This window comes from Papio anubis, chromosome 1, assembly GCF_008728515.1.
Source record: "Papio anubis isolate 15944 chromosome 1, Panubis1.0, whole genome shotgun sequence".
Taxonomy (NCBI): Eukaryota; Metazoa; Chordata; class Mammalia; order Primates; family Cercopithecidae; genus Papio; species Papio anubis.
Genome location: NC_044976.1, coordinates 128,130,874 through 128,137,416, shown reverse-complemented (window position 1 = coordinate 128,137,416; position 6,543 = coordinate 128,130,874).

Sequence of the window (6,543 nt, the reverse complement as noted above, 5' to 3'; positions counted from 1 at the left end):
ATCCATTAAGTTGTAAGGCTCTCATTAATTTACCCAAAAGTCAACTCATCTAAAACCAATTTGCTGAAAGACAGTTTACTAGAGAATCCATTTCATGAGTGAGCAAATCACTGAATGACCAATTTGCTGAATTGGCTAAATTTATAAAATAAGTATTTCTATCAATTTTTGATAAAGTTTGGAGTGATTTGAATCAGATAGGTTATAAGACCTTTGGGAAGAAAAGGTTCTGGCTTCAGATTTCTTCCCTGCAAGTCATTCGCCTCTCCTTCCCCCTTCAGTCTCCTCCTCTCTGTCCCTCAATCCCCTACCTTCAGGAATCAGCAACTCTAGATTCTTATGAACTGACTTGTCTTATGAACCCCTTCTCTTAGCAGGGAGTTGGGTAGAGAAAAATTAAACATAGGCACTCTTAAGAAAAATAATGAAAACCTGTTAACTAAAATGACACAGAAATGTTTAAAAGCTGTTTAAACCGTCCTATACAATATGCTTTAAGCCTTATCCATAGTTAAAAGAAAGAGGATTCTGAAAAACAGATGGGTTTGATAATTTTGATGACTTGATCATTCACTGAATTGGCACCTGGCAAATTGGCTCACTTCTGTCCCGTAGCGCCTCTAAAACAGGCCTGTCAAACCCAAAAGTCCTTGTTCCACAAATGTCAGGGACATACCTGTCAAGCAGAGGTGCGGGATTCTATTTTTGTTGTAACTGCTTGCAATAGTTCATTAGCAATACTGCAGTAAATGCTCACTATGGTAGCAAACGCCCAGGGTATAACTTTTTTGTTCTATGATTCTAATAATAAGTAGATAATATGCATTGAGTGGAAATTTCAATTATGCTGAAATGTTAATTTTTTCAGGTGAAGAAAACAATTTTACAGATTAGTTGTTACCTGGAAGCCTTTTGGTTAAGAATAAGGTTAACTATCTTGAACCAGTAAACAAAGACTTTAAATTAATCAAATATTGTACAATAAACGTATACGAATTACCATTCTTTGTATTAAAGGTTTTTTTAAAGGTTGTAGAACCTGATACGAAGCCTGTTTTTCCTCTCAATCCCAACGTCGGTTATTTAGTTTCAGCAAAACAAAAACATCTATCACATTAGCTTACATTTATAGCTTTGAATATTAGTTTAATAACTATTTTTCTTTGTTTTACTGTTTTGTTTTTATTTATATTATATACATTTGTCATTTATAATATAAAAGCTATAGGCACAAGACATTTAGGCATAGTTTTATGTTTGTATGTCTTTAAGTAACATTGTAATAAAAATAATTTAAATAAACAGTAATAAAACTTTTTTTAAAAGAACATTTTTTACTTAAAAATATTTTATTAAATTATTAAAAGAAGTAAAGATAAAGTACATCCTTAGTAAACAAATCCTTAATAAGCATAACACAAACACCAAACTGACAAAGTAAAGCATAAAAACTAGAGGAGAATGTCATTTATGAATAATGATGCAAAAATCATAAATAAAGACATTATCCAACAGTAGCAAATTAAAAGAATAATACATCAACTGAGATTTATCCCAATAATGCAGGAAAGGTTTGATAGTAGGAAATCTATTAATGTATTACTAATAAATTAAAAGCACAAAACTATAGGTATATTCAAAGATGGGAGATGTTAATACTTGACATTTTATATTTGATAAAGCTTTTCATAAAATAAAATGGCTATATACTTTCTTTTAAAAAAAAAAAAATATTTTAAGTTCCAGGGCAAATGTGCAGGATGTGCAGCTTAGTTGCACAGGTGAACGTGTGCTATGGTGGTTTGCTGCCCCTATCATCTCATCACCTAGGTATTAAGCCCTGCATGCATTAGCTATTTTTCCTAATGCTCTCCCTTCCCCTATCCCACTCCTGGACAGGCTCCAGTGTGTGTTGTTCCCCTCCCTGTGTCCATGTGTCCTAATTGTTCAGCTCCTACTAATAAGTAAGACATGCAGTGTTTGGTTTTATGTTTCTGTGTTAGTTTGCTGAGGATACTGGCTTCCAGCTCCATCCATGTCCCTGCAAAGGACACGATCTCATTCCTTTTTATGACACATAGTATTCCATGGTGGATATGTAACACATTTTCTTTATTCAGTCTATCATTGATGGGCATTTGAGTTGATTCCATGTCTTTCTATTGTGAATAGTGTTGCAATGAACATACACATGAATGTATCTTTGTGATAGAATGATTTATATTCTTTTGGGTATATACCCAGTCATTGCTGGGTTGCTGGGCCAAATGGTATTTCTGGTTCTAGGTCTTTGAGAAATTACCACACCATCTTCCACAATGGTTGAACTAATATACATTCCTACCAACAGTGTAAAAGTCTTCCTATTTCTCCATGACCTCACTAGCATCTGTTGTTTCTTGACTTTTTAATAATTGCCATTCTGACTGGAGGTGGTATCTCATTGTGGTTTTGATTTGCATTTCTTTAATGAAAGTGTCATTGAAGTTTTTTTTCAATTGTTTGTTGGCTGCATAAATGTCTTCTTTTGAGAAATGTCTGTTCATGTCTTTTGTCCACTTTTTAATGGGATTTTTTTCCTTGTAAATTTTTTTAAGTTCCTTGTAGATTCTGAATATTAGCCCTTTGTCAGATGGATAGATTGCAAAAATTTTCTCCCACTCTATAGGTTGCCTGTTCACTCTGATGATAGTTTCTTTTGCTGTGCAGAAGCCCTTTAGTTTAATTAGATCCCATTTGTCAATTTTTGCTTTTGTTGCAATTGCTTTTGGCAATTTTGTCATAAAATCTTTGCCAGTGCCTATGTCCTGAATGGTATTGCCTAGATTTTCTTCTAGAGTTTTTACACTTTTGGGTTTTATACTGAAGTATTTAATCCATCTTGAGTTAATTTTTGTATAAGGTGTAAGGAAGGAGTCCAGTTTCAATTTTCTGCAAACTGCTAGCCAGTTCTCCCAGCACCATTTATTAAATAAGAAATATTTTCCTTATTGCTTGTTTTTGTCAGATTTGTCAAAAACAAGATGGTTGTAGATGTATGGATTTATTTCTGAGTTGTCGATTCTGTTCCATTGGTCTGTGTGTCTGTTTTTGTACCAGTACCATGCTATTTTGGTTATCATAGCCTTGTAGTATAGTTTGAAGTGTGGTAGCATGATGCCCCAGTTTGTTTCTTTTGCTTAGGATTGTCTCAGCTATATGAGCTCTTTTTTTGTTGTTTCATATACATTTTAAAATTATTTGTTCTAAATCTGTGAAGAATGTCGATGGCATTTTAATGGGAATAGCATTGAATCTATAAATTACTTTGGACAGTATGGCCATTTGCATATTCATACTTCCCATCCATGAGCATAGAATGATTTTCCATTTGTTTGTGTCAGCTCTGATTTCCTTGAGCAGTGGTTTGCAGTTCTCCTTGAAGAGGTCCTCCACTTCTCTTGTTAGCTGTATTCCTAGGTATTTTACTCTCTTTGTAGCAACTGTGAAGAGAAGTTCATGATTTGGCTCTCTGCTTCCATGTTGTTAATGTATTGGAATGCTTGTGACTTTTGCATATTAATTTTGTATTCTGAGACTTCACTGAAGTTGCTTATCAGCTTAAGAAGCTTTTAGGCTGATATGATGGGGTTTTCCAGATATACAATCATGTCATCTGCAAACAAAGATAATTTGACTTCCTCTCTTCCCCTTTGAATACCTTTATTTCTTTCTTTTGCCTGATAGCCCTGGACAGAACTTCCAATACTATGCTGAATAGGAGTGGTGAAAGGCGGCATCCTTTTCTTTTGCCAGTTTTCAAGGGGAATGCTTCAGCTTTACCCATTCAGTATGATATGAGTTGTGAGTTTGTCATAAATGGGTATTATTTTGAGGTATGTTCCATTAATACCTAGCTTATTGAGGGTTTTTAACATGAAGGGATGTTGAATTGTATCAAAGAACTTTTCTGCTTCTATTGAGATAATCATGTGGTTTTTTTCTTTAGATCTGTTTATGTGATGAATTATGTTTACTGATTTGCTTATGTTGAAACACCCTCGCATCTTGCAGATGAAGCCAATTTGATTGTGGTGAATAAGTTTTTTGATGTGCTGCTGGATTTGGTTTACCAATATTTTATTGAGAATTTTTGTATCGATGTTCATCATGGATATTGACCTAAAGTTTTCTTTTTGTTGTTGTTGTATCTCTGCCTGGTTTCTATATCAGGAAGATGCTGGCCTCATAGAATGAGTTAGGGAAGAATCCCTCCTTTTCAATTGTTTGGAATAGTTTCAGAAGAAAAAATACCAGCTCCTCTCTGTATTTATGGTAGAAGTCAGCCGTAAATCCATCTGGTCCTGAGCTTTTATTGGTTGGTAGGCTATTTATTACTTATATATTATTTATAATTTCGGAAGCTGTTATTGGTTTATTCAGGGATTCAACTTATTCCTGGTTCACTCTTCAGAGGATGTATGTGTCCAGGAATTTATCCATTTCTTCCAGATATTCCAGTTTGTTTGCATAGAAGTGTTTATTGTATTCTCTGATCATTGTATTTCTGTGGGGGAAGTGGTGATATCCCCTTTATTATTTTTTATTGTGTCTATTTGATTCTTCTCTCTTCTTTACTAGTCTAGCTAGCAGTCTGCCTACTTTGTTTTTTTTTTTTTTTTTTTTTCAAAAAACCAGCTCCTGGATTCATTAATTTTTTGAAGGGTTTTTTGTGTCTCCCTCTCCAGTTCCACTCTGATCTTGGTTACTTCTTGTCTCTGCTAGATTTGGGGTTTGTTTGCTCTTGATTCCCTAGTTCTTTTAGTTGTGATGTTAGGATGTCAATTTGAGATCTTTCTAGCTTTTTGATATGGGCATTTTAGTGCTATAAATTTCCCTCTTAACACTGCTTTAGCTGCATCCCAGAGATTCTGGTATGTTGTCTCATAGTTCTTACCAGTTTCATAGAGCTTAATTTCTGCCTTAATTTTATTATTTACCCAGGAGTCATTCAGGAGCAGCTTCTTCAATATCCATGTAGTTGTGTGGTTTTGAGTGAGTTTCTTAGTCTTGAATTCTAATTTGATTGTACCATGAATGATTTATTTCCAATTATGTGATCAATTTTAGAGCAAGGGCTTTGTGGTGCTGAGAAGAATGTATACTCTGTTGTTTTGGGGTGGAGAGTTCTGCAGATATCTATCAGGTCCACTTGATCAACAGCTAAGTTCAAGTCCTGAATATCTTTGTTAATTTTCCTTCTCGATGATCTGTCTAATTTTGACAGGGTGGTGTTAAAGTCTCTCACTATTATTGTGTGGGAGTCCAAGTCTCTTTGTAGATCTCTAAGAACCTGTTTTATGAATCTGGGTCCTCCTGTATTGTGTTGATAGCTATTTAGGATAGTTAGCTCTTCTTGTTGAATTAACCCCTTTATCATTATGTAATGTCCTTCTTTGTCTTTTTTTATCTTCGTTGATTTAAAGTTTATTTTATCAGAAACTATGATTGCAACCCCTGCTTTTTTCTGTCTTACATTTGCTTGGTAAATTTTCCTCCATTGTTTTATTTTGAATCTATATGTGTCTTTGTATGTGAGATTGGTCTCTCGAATACAGCATGCTGATGGATCCTGACTCTTTATCCCTATCAGTTATACACTTAATCTTTTAACATAATCCCATAGTTCTTGGAGGTTGTGTTCATTCCTTTTTATTCTTTTTTCTCTAATTTTGTCAGCTTGTCTTGTGTCAGCAAGATAGTCTTCAAGCTCTGATATCCTTTCTTCCACTTGGTCTATTCAGCTATTGATACTTGTGTTTACGTTATGAAGTTTTTGTGTTCTGTTTTTCAGCTCAATGAAGTTATTTATGTTCCTCTCTAAATTGGCTACTCTGGTTAACAACTCCTGTAGTGTTTTATCCTGGTTCTTTATTTCTTTGCTCAGCAAAGTTTATTATTACCAATTTTCTGAAACCTACTTCTGTCAATTCATCCATCTCAGCTGCAGCCCAGTACTGTGTTCTTGCTGGAGACTTGTTGGGATCATCTTCAGGAGAAGAGGCTTTTTTAGTTTTCAGCTTTATTCCATTGATTCTTTCTCATCTTCATGGGTTTATTTACCTTTGATCTTTGAGCCTGCTGACCTTTGGATGAGGTTTTTGTGGGATCTTTATCATTGATGTTGTTGTTGCTGTTGCTTTCTGTTTGTTTTTCCTTTAGCAGTCAGGCTCCTCTTTCATAGGGCTGCTGTGATTTGTTGGGGGTCCACTCTAGACTCTATTCATTTGGGTTCCTCCCACCCCTGGAGGTATCACCAGAAGAGGCTGCAGACCAGCAAAGATGGCAGGCTGCTCCTTCCTCTGGGAGCTCTGTCAGAGAGGGGTACAGACCTAATGCTGACTGGAATGCTCCTGTATGAAGTGTCTGGAGACTCCTGTTGGGAGGTCTCACCCAGTCAGGAGGAGTGGGATCAGGAACCACTTAAATAAGCAGTCTGGCTGCCCCTTGGCAGAGTGGGTGTATGTGCTGAGGGAACCTCTCTTGTCTGGGCGGCCATGACTC